General features: G+C 47.8%; 1 protein-coding gene across 1 annotated transcript in view; it reads right to left on the bottom strand.

Moving 5' to 3' along the window:
* Nucleotides 1-14,752, bottom strand: part of LOC117877386 — a 25,980-nt gene that overhangs the window by 9,552 nt on the left and 1,676 nt on the right. The window contains exons 2-3 of the mRNA XM_034770474.1: nucleotides 11,776-11,954; nucleotides 4,773-4,931 (exon numbers count right to left, since the gene is read on the bottom strand). The gene's annotated coding sequence lies outside the window, so the exon portion shown is untranslated. The remainder of the gene's footprint in view (nucleotides 1-4,772; nucleotides 4,932-11,775; nucleotides 11,955-14,752) is intronic.

Below are 14,752 nucleotides of genomic sequence, written 5' to 3'. Positions count from 1 at the left end.
CCCCCACCGTGCTCCTGAACCCCCCTGCACTGAGCGCCGCCGAACACCGAGCGCCGCGCCGCCGAACAGCCCTCGCCCCCCGCGCGGAGCATTGTCAAACACCCCCCGCTGAGCGCCGCGCCGCCGAACACCCCCCGCCAAGCGCCGCACCGGAACTCCCCTCCTCCCCCGCCGAGCGCCGCACCGCGCTGCCCCCCGCCCCTTACCAGGGGCCGCCCCAAGCACCTGCTTGGTTGCCTGGTGCCTGGAGCCGGCCCTGCTGAGATGTTGTCTCTGTTCAGAACGTGGACTCATCCAGCTGAGAGTTGGAGAAGACCAACAAGAGCTTGGTGTGTTCCAACAGGAACACTGCCTATTGCTGTTAAAAGTACTTGGTCCTGCTAGTGAAGTACTTGGTCCTGCTAGTGAAGGCAGGGGGCTGGACTCAATGACCTTTCAGGGTCCCTTCCAGTTCTATGAGATAGGTATATCTCCATATAATAATAAAAAAAGGAGTGAACAGGTTCAGAGAGAAAACTGCTCTCAAATCTCAAACCAAGCCTCTTTTGAGATTTAAACAAAGTTAAGGAAGGACCCAGGAGAGCTGAGTATGATTCCTGGTGTGGTTAAGGCTCTGTGGTGGGACCCATGAAATTGGGGTTCAATTTCTGGTTCTGTCACCGGACTCCCAGAGTGACCTAGGACGAGTCTCTTAGAGCCAGATTTGTCAAAAGTACTTAGTCACCTAAAGTTGTAGATGGATGCCTAGTGGGGTTTTCAACAGTGATTTCAAGTGCCTAGGCAGCGGTTGTGTGCCGTCTGTGTGTGCAAGGCATGCATTGCATACCCTACATTTCCCAAAAACGGAGTCCAACTGGCAGCCCTCAGGCCAATTCTGTCTGGCCCCCCAAAGTGCACAGTAGAACAAAATGGTCTCCTCTGCCCAGCATGACCTCCCATGCACCATTCATGTGAGGTCATAGTGCATGGAGAGTGCCATTTTGGACCCCCCTAGGGCATGTAGGTGCTGGAACTAGGGTTGCGGGGGGTGCTGCCGCACCACGTGGCTTGAAGTGGTTTCCATCATATACAGGGTTTACAGTTTGGTTCAATGGCTCTCAGCACCCCCACTATACAAATGGTTCCAGTGCCCCTGCTAGGGCATGCGAATGTAGCATTGCATGCTTTCCTGAAATGTCATGGCACACCACTGCTGAGCATTGTGAAAATCCCACCTATCAGCACCATTAGGCACCTAAATACCTCTAAAAACCTGACTCTTAATCTCTTGGCACCTCAGCTCCCCAGGGGGAAAATGGGAATGATGACAAGGCTTCCTTTGCCTGGCTTGTCTATTTAGATCACACACTTTGGAGCAGGGGCTGTCTCTCACTCTGTGTGTACAGAACCCAGCAGCATGAGGCCCTGACAGAGGCTGAGGCCTTTCAGTGCTACTGTACCTAATGCACTAATGATAATGTTTTGGTTGAGTATGACAGCAGGAGCTGGCCTTTTAAGGGAGGGAGCTCCACCAGTGTTTGGTTTTCTCATGAATCGTGGGACTTGGGATGGAGTCCCCAGGTGACGCCACTGTTCAAAGGGAGCAAATTGATTGGGCAGGCTCATGGACTGGGATCATGTGACTGCAGGCTAGCGGCAGGGCCTGCTATAAAAGCGGATGTCTTCTTTTCACTCTCAGTATGTGTAGGGGTAAAGTAGGATCAGTGGTGGGGCTTGCCATAGTGTCCAGGCAGCATTGCTAACCCCAAACATTCAAAAAGCCTGAAATTGGTTTAAAAGTGATAAATCTGGGGTGCTGTTAATTTGCCTTCTGGCTCATGAAACTGCAGGATGCTTCCTTCCCACTGCCGAGTGCTTCTGCACAACTACGAAGGCTAAAAACTTATCCTTTAAAAAAAAAAAGAAGAAAACTGAGAGTCTCCCCTAATTACATGATTCCAGGGGCTGGGGCTTCCAAAAATCCCCCAAATACTGTGAGAGTTAGCAGCACTGCAGGAAGCTTGGGAAATGGTTAGGAGGCTCTTCTAGGCTGACTTCAGAAGGACCCAGGGAACAGGTGGCTGGAGGAAGAGAAGTGGGCAGTATAGTGCAGTGTGGGATTGAGGCCTGAGTGGATGCCTGTAGGTAGTGGCCCAGGCTGGGGCTTCCTGTATTGGTGGGAAGACGCCCTTTTCCTCTGGTCCTGAGTCAACAGGACTGTGAAGGCCTTGGAAACAGCAAGAGGCTGGGTGGAAAATTGCTTTTTGGTGGATTTCTTGCCCCACCTCAGATAGGGTGGACTTTGTGACTTAGCTGCCTGCTCCAAGTGCACTGAAGATAGCAGCCTATAAGACAACCCAAGGTGCTGGCAGAGGGAAACTGAGGCAGCAATGAAAGACGGTAAGGGAACTTGTTACAATGAGGATTCAAACTTCGGGTAAATCCTGCTCACCCTGCACATTCTTGACTCCTTTCAAGGTGGACGGCTTGTCTGTTAGTAAGAGGAGTTGGAGTTGACCATTGATATTGTCTAAGCTGAGACAAACCTCTGTGCTTTTTGCTGCTTGCCCATTACTAACTACTGTGGGCTTTTACTACTGGCTTAAACAAGGTTTCATTTGTGTCAGGCTGAAATGACATCTCACTACTGACCACTGCAAATTCTCCCATAAGTATATGACATATCTGGTCCCACTATTGCTTGCTTCTGCTGCTGGGTGTGAGGGCATAAGACCTACATACTTGCCTCATCCAAATGCAGAAAAGGGTACTTCTTGCAGAAAGCACAGGCAAGCTCCTCTCGACGCCCATATCGGCATCTCACTACATCCCCATCTTGGTCTGAGACACTCAGATTATACAATGTAGCACAGTTTTGGGGAACTCTGTGAAAACAAACACCATGGTTTTGAAGAACTCTCTCTAGCTGATTTTGTATTTAGTTCTCCATTGAGCCCTTTCGTTCTTGCATGGCTGCTTGTGTTGGGGTTTTGGTTTTTTGAAAGTGAACACTTTCAATGAGCCTTTTTCAAAAATGGTCCCTATTATCTGACTAGCTGTAGTTACGTGTGTTTGAATGTGTGACGTTGATGTGCACTGTTAAATACTTGCCACTTCCACTCCCAGAAGTGGCTGCATTTCAGTGGTGAATGGAATGATACCTCTATGTATAGTTTATAGAAAAACTTAGTAAAGCTCTTTGGGATCCTTTGAAATGGAAAGTAGTATACAAATATGAGCTATCAAAGTTCTGTTTATGTGCCAGCCTGTCTGCCTCCTATAATAACTGTATATAGGTCTTATATAGCACTCTTCATCGGTAGATCTTCAAGCACTTCACAACCGTCAGTATCATTCTTCTCATTGTACAATTGGGAAAACTGAGGTACAGGGAGGTGAAGTGACTTGCTCAAGGTCATCCAGCAGGCTAGTGACAGAGCTGGAAATAGAACCCATGTCTCCTGAGTCCCAGTCCAGTGCTCTATCCATTACGCCACACTGCCTCCCTATGGGCACTGATGCCTTCTGTGGGGTGAAATATCAGATTTGATCAGGTGTGTCATGTTTCCCTCTACTGGCTAAATACTGCTCCCTAGCCTCCAGTGCTGACGTATCTACCATGTGTGTGCACATGTGTGAGATCTTGCCACTAGTGCTTCAGCCTACAGAGGATACACACCCTAATGCTACTACACAAATGTGAGAGCTTTGTGGAGTATTGGCAGCTTATCATGATTAATGCTGCTGCCAGTGTCCTGTGCTGAGATCAGAATTTCTAACCCTGTTGTGTTAGTGTTATAGGAAGAAACATTTGAAAGGGGTATGTCATGGTTCAGGGCAACTGCACCTGAATTCCCCCTCCATGGTGTATCAAAAGCACCCACTCTAGGCTCCCTGCTCCTCAGCCATCACCTCTCTTGGGCAGAGACCTGCCTCTCCCCTCTTGACTGGGGGTTTTCCAGGCTACACAGTTCCCTGCCTACACAGGTATCCCCAGCAAGCCAGACTGCCTAAGTAGACCAGTTTGTGTGCTTTGGTTTCTCTTCAAAGGCTATGAATAGTGTAGTTGCCAGTAGTTCTGAATAACCACACAGCTCTTTCTAAGCAAGCACATTTATTCTTAATGTGAAAGCATACAGAGAAAACATACTAAAAACAATAATATGGATGCCAAAAAGCTTATCAGAGATCACCCCAACTCCAGCCTTGGGCTTAGGTACATATCAGTCCTTCAATACCCACAGCTGAGTTTTTTGCTATGGCACAAGTTCATAACTGTTTCAGATTCAGAACAGACTGAATTATCCATGATTTTCCTTTATATAGCTTGGGCCTCTGATCTTGGCTTGATGTAACAGGGGATCAGCAAAGGCCCACACCTCAGGGCATAGCTTCAAAAGACTGAATTTTTGCATGACGGAAGGTGGGGGATTGCATTAACCTCCCCCTAGATATTTCTTAGAAAATCTATTTCACACACATTATCCCAAAAGTCCATTCGTGCCTGGCACACTGTTCAATACAGTCCTTTGAACATCCAGGCCTTATAGCCCATCTCCTGCCTAGAGAGTTTACATGCAATCCTGGCCCATAATAATACATAATCTTTGCATTTAGTACAATGGACCCCAAAGAGACCTAAACTTAATTCCATACGTTGTTTCCAAGGATATGGCAGGAAACGGCCATCTCTGTCACAGGCCACAGCTGAGTACAGCATTAGTTAGTTGGACTCTGCTATTCTTATTACCACTTGTAGCTGACATGCAGTGTACTAAATGGAAGGAAGTTACCTGAGAGGAGGCAGAAGCGGAGTCTGCGGAGACGTGTTTGTCGATCCTGTATCAGAGCGAGCACCCAGGGTATAAGTCATCACCAGCTCAAACTGGACACTGGAGTTGTTATCCTCACTGGGAGAGAACACAGTCTGGGACCAGCAGCAGCTGGAGAGCCTAGAGGAACACAGGGGAATGTACAAGAGGGAATATTTGAAAGCATCTGCATGATTAGCTGTAATAAATCAAACAACAATTTGACTTGTCCATTCCTGGAAAGTGATTTTTCCCCCTATTACTGTGTCCAAACTCCTCATCATCCTCTTCATTGAACCCTGGGGAAAGCTGTCTACATGAGAGAAAAAACATGTAAAATCTAGTTCAATGATAGGTTTCAGAGTAGCAGCAGTGTTAGTCTGTATCCGCAAAAAGAACAGGAGTACTTGTGGCACCTTAGAGACTAACAAATTTATTAGAGCATAAGCTTTCGTGGACTACAGCCCACTTCTTTGGATGCATATAGAGTGAAACATATATTGAGGAGATATATATACATAGTTCAATGATGTTTCCATTTCCCGTTAGGGAAAATTCTCTACAACTCCACTGACTTCAGTGGCTTAAAATATGTGCAAAATTTGGCCCTTCCTTTTGAAAAGGAGATTTGACCTACTTTAATATTATTTGAGTGTACTGAGTTCTCCAGACTCACTATGGTTTCTTTTCTCATTGCAGACCCATGTCTCACTGCTGAGATGGTGTGAGCTGCTTTTGCGATGGGTCCTACAAAAACCCATCTTTCTCTGCTGCCTCTTCAGCAGCAGTGAACTAATAGGACAGTTCTGGGAACAGCAGACGTTAACAGGATCAGGTACAAACCAAGCTGTTTTGAGGTGAGATGGCTGTGGCATATGTTGGCTCCACAACAGATTGGCTATGTTAATTTCAGCTTCATTGTAAATGAAAGGAAAAGAAACTAGGTTTTTTTGACAAATGAAAAGGGATGTGATGTTTTTGTTTTGTTGTTTGAGTTCCCTAGAGAGAGGATTAAAATCAGCTGAGCACTCAGTTCAGTGCTACTTTAAAAATACTCAGCTATGCCCATTTTCTTCCTATGATATTAGGGCCTGATCCTGCAAGCTGCTGGCCCAGATATTTAAAGGTATTTAGGCTTTGCTCTGCTTTTGAAAAATTGGACTTTGCCATCTAAGTCTCTTAGGCCTGAGGATCTGGACCTTACGCCTTGCAACGCTGAATGGAGAAATGCCTAAATACCTTTTAAAAATCTGGGCCTAAGTAAGAGCCCTCAACCCTCATTGGGGGTTGGGAGCCCAGCACTTTGCCTGGAATGCTTAGCACTTTACAGCATCAGGCCCCTAGCACATAACTGCATTAGAACTACTGGTCTCAGTGCAAGACATTTCCTGGGGAAGTAATATGTGATGGGCTGAGCGGTACTTCATTTCATTTCAAGCTGTCCTGACTTCCAGACAGTCATTAGCCACCAGGAAGTGCTTTGAGCCCAGGGCTATTAAATGGCCATTATTTAGACTTCATCCATATTAGAGGCAATATCTATTTAGGGGAGAATCATTTTTTGTAATTTTTTTCTTTATTTAGCATCGTCTGCTATCAGTTACCTAGGGAGTCTCTTTGCATTATTGCTTTAGAGTAGCCTTATCATATAACAACATTAAATTATTATTCTGCTGGTGAAAGAGGCCAGCTCTGAAGGAGGATGTCTGCTGATTCCCAGAACAGGCAAAACGTGGGAGACAGCAGGGCAAGCATCTCCCCGCGGTGCCCTGTCTTTGTGTCCCAGCTGTGCTAAAGGAGGTTGGAGCAGGAGAGGGAGCCACTCACTGCCACACCTAAATAAGTGGGGGGGGGAAGCAATGGGGGAGTGCTGGGGACTGAAGCCAGAGAGCGGAGGGGGAGCTGTGCTGCCTCCAGTCCTCCCTCACTTTATCCTTTGCCTGCCATCACTTCCCTGGGTGACTGGTTCAGTCTCTAGAGCCTTGCTGATTCTTGGCATCTGAGCTAAGGCTGCTAATTAGAGCCAATCATGGTAGTGGGGGTTGTAACCTCTTTGGGGCAGGGACCATCTTTTTGTTCTGTTTCTACAGCACCTAGCACGGTGGGGTCCTGGTCCATGACGGGGCTCCTAGATGCGAGGGCAATACCCCTGAAGGCCTGGCCTGAGATCATGAACTTGCTTCATGTGGGTCCCGGAATGGCTATTGGTCAATACTGACTTGCAGCCATTGCCAATGCCCTAGCAGTGCAAGGGTCCAAACTGGCTGTTGACAACCTCCTGAGCCACCCCCGGCTTGAGCACTGGTGTTTTGGGTGTCTCACACTCCTTTAACACTGAGGATCTGGAAACCCTTGTCTGGGGGCTGGAAGGAATTACCTGTCTGGGAGCTGGAGGCAGTTAGTAAGCCCTTTAGATTTGTCCGGCGTTAGGAGCATTTCAGGGTGTTTACTGTGGGAGCGAGTGCTCTGACACTGGATTGGAGAGAGCCGGTGGTTCTGAACTGGAAATGGTTAATTTTGGTCTTGGACATTTGGAAAACAGCTGGGAGTCTGTGGTGTGGAGATGAGAATGCTAAGATGTCACCCAGGGTTAGAGCAATAGTCAACGATATCCTACCAAGGTACATTTTTTGTTGCATCTGTATTTCTCACAGATTCTAAGGCCAGAAAGGACTATCAGTCCATCTAGTCTGACCTTCTGTGTAACACATGCCAGAGAATTTCACCCTGCCCCTCCTGTACTGAGCCCAATCACTTATTTGGCTAAAGCCCATCTTCCAGAAAGGTACCAACTCCTGATTTGAAGATGACAGAAGGGGAGGGGGTGGGGGGAAGCCTAGGGCCAGCTCCCCAGTTGCTGTAAGTCTGTGTAGTTCCACTAACTTTAGCAGAGGCAGGATGACTGAAATCAGTGGAGGATCTGGCCCAGACTGTCGGAACTCCTGTTACATGCAAATCACCCCACCTCGCTCTTTAATCCTGCCACACAGTTGTACCAAGAGGAAGTGAAACACAATTGGCATTAATCCCTGCCTGAGAGTCCCTCACACCAATTTCCAGAGAAGCTGTCTGCTTCAGCTACTCCTGGTTAAGATAGTTACTAGGGACCTTGACTTAAACCTTACTTCAAATACGAGTGACATTAAACGTAGTCCAAGTGCTGAACCCTTCCAGAGTAGCTAAAATAAAAAGTCAGTACAAGAAACACAGTGAATCTGAACAGCCAACAGTACCCAGCATGCTTTTGGACAAATATGCAAATGACAATGGGCCTGCCTTGGAACAGCTAATCACTACAATGCCCCTTGTGGCTGCAGCTAGCTGTCACTCTGTGGAAGTAGAGTGGCTGTCACTCTGTGGGAGTAGAGTGGCAGTGTTTCATGTGAGCCACATTGTCTGATCATATTGTCAGTTGTCCATGAGATCCTTTAAGTGAATGGTGCAATAGTGATCTCTGTTGCCTTGTAGTCACTGTGCTGCTGTTTGGTGTCTCAGTGGATATAGGATTTGCCATTCTGAGAGTGGGGAGCAGTTCCTGAAGCACCAGAAGAAGGTGGCTTGGGGGAAGGAGGGAGGGGGCATATTGCTTGATATCACTGTAGTACAGTAGTTCCCAAACTTTAACAACCCTGAGAACCCCTTTCACTAAAATGTCAAGTCTCGTGAACCCCCTCCTAAAAATGAACATTTCCATGGATTTTCTCCCTTACCTCAGCATAAATTACAAAAGTATTGATCTTGGACATATAAAACTTGTTTTTATGACATGCTTATTACACACTATTAATTATTATTTATCATTACAGTATTTTTATTATGTTATGAAAATGACAACACTCTTCCAAGATCTCACTTCTGTAGCTTGTATCACTTTTGATTAAGCCTGTTATAAGACAAGGCTCCTATCAGAGGTGCCAGTAGAAAAAAGGGGTGAGGGAGCAAAGCCCCCATGCACCACAGGGACTGGGGGGGGCACTGCCAGAAAAGTAGGGGGCCCAGGGAGGCCACCGGAAAAAAAGGGCTGGGACCCACAGGGAGGCGTGCTGATGTGGGGGTGTCATGTGACCCTCATCACCCCCCATACTGGCGCCTCTAGCTCCTATGTTTCATCAAGGAGTATCAGATGTGAAACAGCATGAAGGTATTTAAGAAGCCAACTCAAAGAGTTCCTCCTACACAAGCATTCAGGTCTTGAGCAGTCCAGGTAAACAATGCACGTTACAACAAAGCTTAAACTTGTTCTTCATAATAATTTAAAAACAACAGTAGCAGCCTATTTAATTTTAAAAACAGCAAAAAAATATCCACCTCCCTTTCTATTTCATAAAAGGAGACTTGAAGTTTAAATCTCCTCAGCGTGATAGATATGCTTGCTTTGAACTGCTTAGCTCTTGGATGTCCCCAAGGCTCCGGGCTGCTGGCCCGTGGTGCCCGGGGTCCTTATGGACAGTTCTGTCCGCCATTAGGGATTTTTTTCCTGAGAACCCCTTGTAACATTTTGTGAACCCCCAGGGGTTCACAAACCCCAGTTTGGGAACCACTGCTGTAGTAGAATGCTGTGCACTGCTGTTTGTATTACAATAGCACCTCCAGGCCCCAGCTAAGATCAGAGCCCCGTTGTGCTTGGCTCTGTACATACACCTAGTAGGAGAAGGGCTTACCATTTAAATAGGGAAGACAGACGGTGGGAGAAAGGGAGTATTATCACTTCCATTTAACTGGTGAGGAACTGAGGAATGGAGAGAGCAGGGGCTAGACTCAAAGACACTGAGGTGTGGGGATGCTCAGCGTCACCATGCCAAACTTTTAAGCTCCTGGAAAATCACTGGGATTCACAAAGGGGGTTAGGCATCCAGGCTCCCTATGCACTGACAGGATCGATAGAATGAAATTGATAAAAGCCAGTATGCTAGGGTGCGCCTAAGATAACCAATGGAAAGAGTGCTAAGCCCTGTCCCTCTCACAGAGATAGGTACCCAAGTCCTGACTGCCAGGAGGCACCTCCCTCTGCTTGGGATTCTCAGCTGCAAACCCTCACTTGGAGATAGGGGCCTGTTTTTGCAAGAAGCCAGACAGGTGCAGTGGGGGATCTCCCTTGTAACTTTTAGCCCAGCAGTTAGGGTACTCACTTGGGATGTGAGAGACCCCCAGTTCAAGTCCCCCCTCTGCCTGAGGGGGAGAAGGAATTTGAGCAGAAATCTCCCGCCTCTCAAGCAAGTGCTCTAACCTCTGAGCTATGGGATATTGTGATATAGCCTCTCTTGACCACTTCTGTCGAAGTTGTTTCACTGAGTGACAGACTGATTGGACCACAGAGAGAGAGAGAGCAAGCATGAGAAGGCCTCTGTAGCCTGCTGATCAGAGCACTGACCTGCAATGTGGGAGATGCACAATCCAGTTCTCTGCTCCAATGACTATTTACATTATTTATCCAAAGTGGAATGGCTTCAACAGGAAAGACTGAGGGAGTGGTTCCATACCCTTGATTATCTTTGTTGCCCTTCACTGAACCTTTTTTTAGTTCCACTATTTCCTTTTGAGGTGGGGCAACCAGCTCTGGACACAGTATTCAAGGTGTGGGCTTTGGGCACCATGGATTTATATAGTGGCATCATAATATTTTTGTCTTATTTTCTACTCCTTTCTAATAGTTCCTGCCATACTGTTTGTCTTTTTGCCTACTGCTGCTATGCATTGAGTGGAAGTTTTCAGAGAACTATCTACAGCAGTGGTGGGCAACCTGCGGCCCATTAGGGTAATCCACTGGCGGGCCACGAGATAGCATTTACATTGACCATCCACAGGCAGCACGGTCACCCGCAGCTCCCAGTAGCTGCGGTTCGCCGTTGGGATTATTTTTTCCAATGTTCATTACTTTGCACTTTTCAGTGTTGAATTTCATTTGCTATGTTGTTGCCTGGCAACCCAGTTGTATGAGATCCCTCTGTAACTCCTCAAAGTCTGCTTTGAACTTCACTATCTTGAAAAATTTTGCATCTGCAAACTTTGCCACTTCACCATTGACCCCCTTTTCCAGATCATTAATTAATATGTTGAACAGCACAGATCCTGGGGGGACCATGCTGCTCACCTCTCTTCATTTATTCCTTTCCTTTGTTTCCTATCTTTCAACCAGTTACTGATCCATAAGAGGACCTTCCCTCTTATCATATGGCTACTTAGTTTCCTTAAGAGCCTTTGGTGAGGGATCTTTTCGAAGGCTTTCTGAAAATCCAGATACACTATATCAACTGGATCACCCTTATCCATGTGCTTTTTAACTCCCTCAGAGAATTCTAACAGATTGGTGAGGCATGATTTCCCTTTACAAAAGCCACATTGACTCTTCCCTCAACATATCATGTTCATGTATTTGTCTGATAATTCTGTTCTGTAGTATAGTTTCAGTCAATTTGCCTGATACTAAAGTTAGGCTTACTGGCCTGTAATTGTCAAGATCTCCTTTGGACCCTTTTTTAAAAATTGGTGTTACATTAGCTATCCTCCAAACATCTGGTACAGAGGCCGATTTAAGTTACATACCACAGTTAGTAGTTCTGCAATTTCATATCTGAGTTCCTTCAGAACTCTTGGGTGAATACCATCTGGTCCTGGTGACTGTTTAATTTATCAGTTTGTTCCAAAACCTCTTCTACTGACGCATCAGTTTGGGACAATACTTCAGGCTTGCTGCCCAAAAAATAGCTCTGATGTGGCTATCTCTCCCCCCATCCTCTGCAAGGAAGGCAAAGGCTGTTCCTGGCTAGCATCACAAACCCACCTCCCCACCCCGATCTGAGCAGAGAAGCGAACGGCTGGATTTGGCTTTTCCAACCCTCGAAGGGTTGCCTGAAAGTCTGGCTGAGGCATGCTGGTGGGGCAGTATGTGGGGCAACTGGCCCTGCCATGCTCTGTACCTGTCAGCCAAGCACTTTTCACCAGCTCTACATTCACCGAAGACATTAACACCCACCACCCACCTTACCTCATGGGGAAGGATCCAGGGGAAGCGGGGAAGATGGCCGCCTCTCCCTCTAGCTGGCACAGGGCTGTGGAGTTCCGTAAACCTGCGGAGGGGACTCTGGAAGTGCAGTTCACAGCCCTGCAAATCCCATCTTCGGTACTGGAACAAGGAGAAGCAATCCCTCGGTAATATAAAAGTACCTGACAATGGCATGTGAACAGTTAATACAGCATCCCCTGGCAACATAAGAGACTCTTACAGCACTTCATTCCTTCACTTCCAATCTCAGAGGAATATTTGCAGAGCGGGGAGTGGGATCCCTGCCCTACGTGCAATTAGCCAGCTATGAATTCAGAGATTTGCTGTAGCTGAGCTTTGGCTAGGAGCAGGTTGTAGATTCAGGGCTGAATTTTCAAAGCCAGAGGGCAGAGACTGGCATGTGCAAATATCATAACTGGTTGCAGATGGGGTAAACACACATGCATTTGGCCTGCAAGATGCCCATCTGGCTGTTGGCACTGGCTGGTGCCCAATGCACGTGTGCACTTGTGGTACTTGTGCTAGCAAATGCAGCTGCCCAGGCAAAATGGGCTTCTACCTTTTAGAGATCTGGCGCACACTGAACAGTCAAATGTTCATGAGATGTCTTTAAAGCAGAGGTCCCCAAAGTGGGGACATGCCCCCCCCGGGGGGCATGGAGGAACGTCTGGGGGGGGCGCAGCGGGGAAGGAGCATATTTAGCCCTTCCCCACCCCCAGCTCTACTCTGGTCCCTCCCTCAGCCACGCTCCCAGCTCCCAGCCCTGCACCTGGCCCAGTCCCCAGCCTCGGTGTGGCTCCGCTCCTGGCCCCGTGCCTTCCACGGCTGCTGGCCGCAGCTCTATTCCCGGCCTACGGCTGAGGCTGGGGGAAAGGCCGGGAGCAGAGCCACAGCTGTCCGCAGGCCCAGCTGCCAACCCCAGACCCAGCCTCAGCCCCCTTGCCCATGCCTGTATCTTCCCCTCCCCCAAGCTGTGGCCCCGTTTCCAGCCCCAGCTCCCGGGGAGGGGGACGTGGACAGGGGTGAGGGGGGCATGACCCTCAAAAGTTTGGGGATCACTGCTTTAAAGTCATGCCATGTGCTACTGGAAAGGTTGATAAATGTGCTGCAAAATCATCCTCCAACTATGAATAATCCCCTTTGGTCACACACTTACCCCCATCCCCTCCAGAGCCCAGTGGGCACTGAGGCCCAGATCCTCAAAGGTATTTAGGTACCTAACTCCCGTTGATTTCAATAGAGCTATTCTGATATACACCAGCTGAGGAACTGGTCCAGTATATTCACTGGTGCTTCATGCATAATGTGGTTTCTCTTGGTTTCCGTGCTTCAGTTAATATACACACTGCAGCAGGAGATGCGACAGAGCCCTGCACTATTTAAAACACAGGGCTGGATGCTCAGCTGCTGGAAAATGGCTTTGCTTCACTGAGACCCAGTTACACCAAGACCCATTTACCCCTGGCCTAGAGCTTGTAACTCTTAAATGGTTTGATGTTCAGCTGTCTTCTGCTTTAAAATGACCCCTCCTGCTCTTGCGAGCCCTGTAACACAGTCAAGATGATGGCTTTGTCTCTTCCAGACTGGAAGAAGAGAATAAACAAACACCCATGAGAATATTAATCAGTCAGGAATACTTCCATCCTGTTTAATGTTCCCAAATGCATCTTTCTAGGAGCTTATGTGACATGTGGACGTGCACACTGCTCAGTACTGGCAGCTGGGTGAAATTCTGGAGGGTTGAGGTGAGCCATGTGGATAATGGATATTTTTTCTGTAAACAGCGCAGTACAAGAGTATAAGACAAGGTGTAGAAGTGACGCAGAGGGACTCCTTTAGGATCGGTAACTAGACTGATGGGTAAATAAAGAAGACACATTCTCCACCGGCTAAATAGAAGAAGCCTGTAGTAATGAGAGCTGGCTAAAGACAAACTGGGGCAGGCCAGGACTGTGTGAGATAACCCTGGGAAGACGGGACCTAATCCACATGCTCCTTTTTAGGGCTGGGAGAATTTGATTAAATTCTGGATCTAGCTGCAAAATTTATCAAAGCTGATTTGAGCCCTGCCGTGACACACTATCAGGGACGGCTCTAGGTTTTTTGCCGCCCCAAGCAAAAAAAATTTTGGCTGCCCCCCATCTCAGCCCTGGGCTCCTTGCCGCACCCCCCTGCTGCCCCAGCCTTGGGCTCTCCCCACCCACCCACACCCCCTGCCGCCCCAGCTCTGGGCTCCCTCATTCCCCCACACACACACCTCCTGCCGCCCCAGCCCTGGGCTCTCTCCCCCCATCCCTCACCTGCACCCTCCTTCTGCCGCAGCCCTGGGTCACTGGTAACTCGCTCCCACGGCAGGTCATTCAGCATGAATTTTACATGTGCACTGAACACAGACAGGATTGGTTCCCATATGGTTACAGAACTGCAGTAAAGTGGAACAATTTTCAGCTTGTGTGATTGGAGGATATCTGGATGCATATTATAAGACTGTCCTACATAAATGAGGAAAAGTTGAGGTGCCTTTATTATTCTTTTGTTCCACTCTTTCTTTCTATGGGGAATTTCCCAATGCAATATCACTGTCTTCCTTTTAAACAAACAAACAAACAAAAAGGCAATGACTGTTGAAAATAGCAATTCCAGTCCGAATAACCACTGGGAAGCATTTCTTGCTCAATTTTATCCTACTTTTTCTACAGCAAGTTACAGTGGATCAGTATATTTGATTTGGGAGAAATGAAGTAACAGCTGCCCAAACTGAGCTTGAGCACTCCTGAATTTTGAGGTGTTCAAATCTGGAAGGCAGGTGCTGGGGGGGGGGTGGCTGTGGCTCCGCGGGGAAGCACGGCAGCATGTATGCAGCAGTGTGTCTGGCGCTGCGCAGAGCCAGACATGCTGGTCTGAGTGGCACGATAAGGGGGCTGGGGGGTTGGATGGGGCGGAGATTCGGGGGGGGGGG

This window comes from Trachemys scripta, chromosome 4, assembly GCF_013100865.1.
Source record: "Trachemys scripta elegans isolate TJP31775 chromosome 4, CAS_Tse_1.0, whole genome shotgun sequence".
Taxonomy (NCBI): Eukaryota; Metazoa; Chordata; order Testudines; family Emydidae; genus Trachemys; species Trachemys scripta.
Note: the sequence above shows the minus strand (reverse complement) of the source record. Positions and strands in the feature narration are given on the sequence as shown.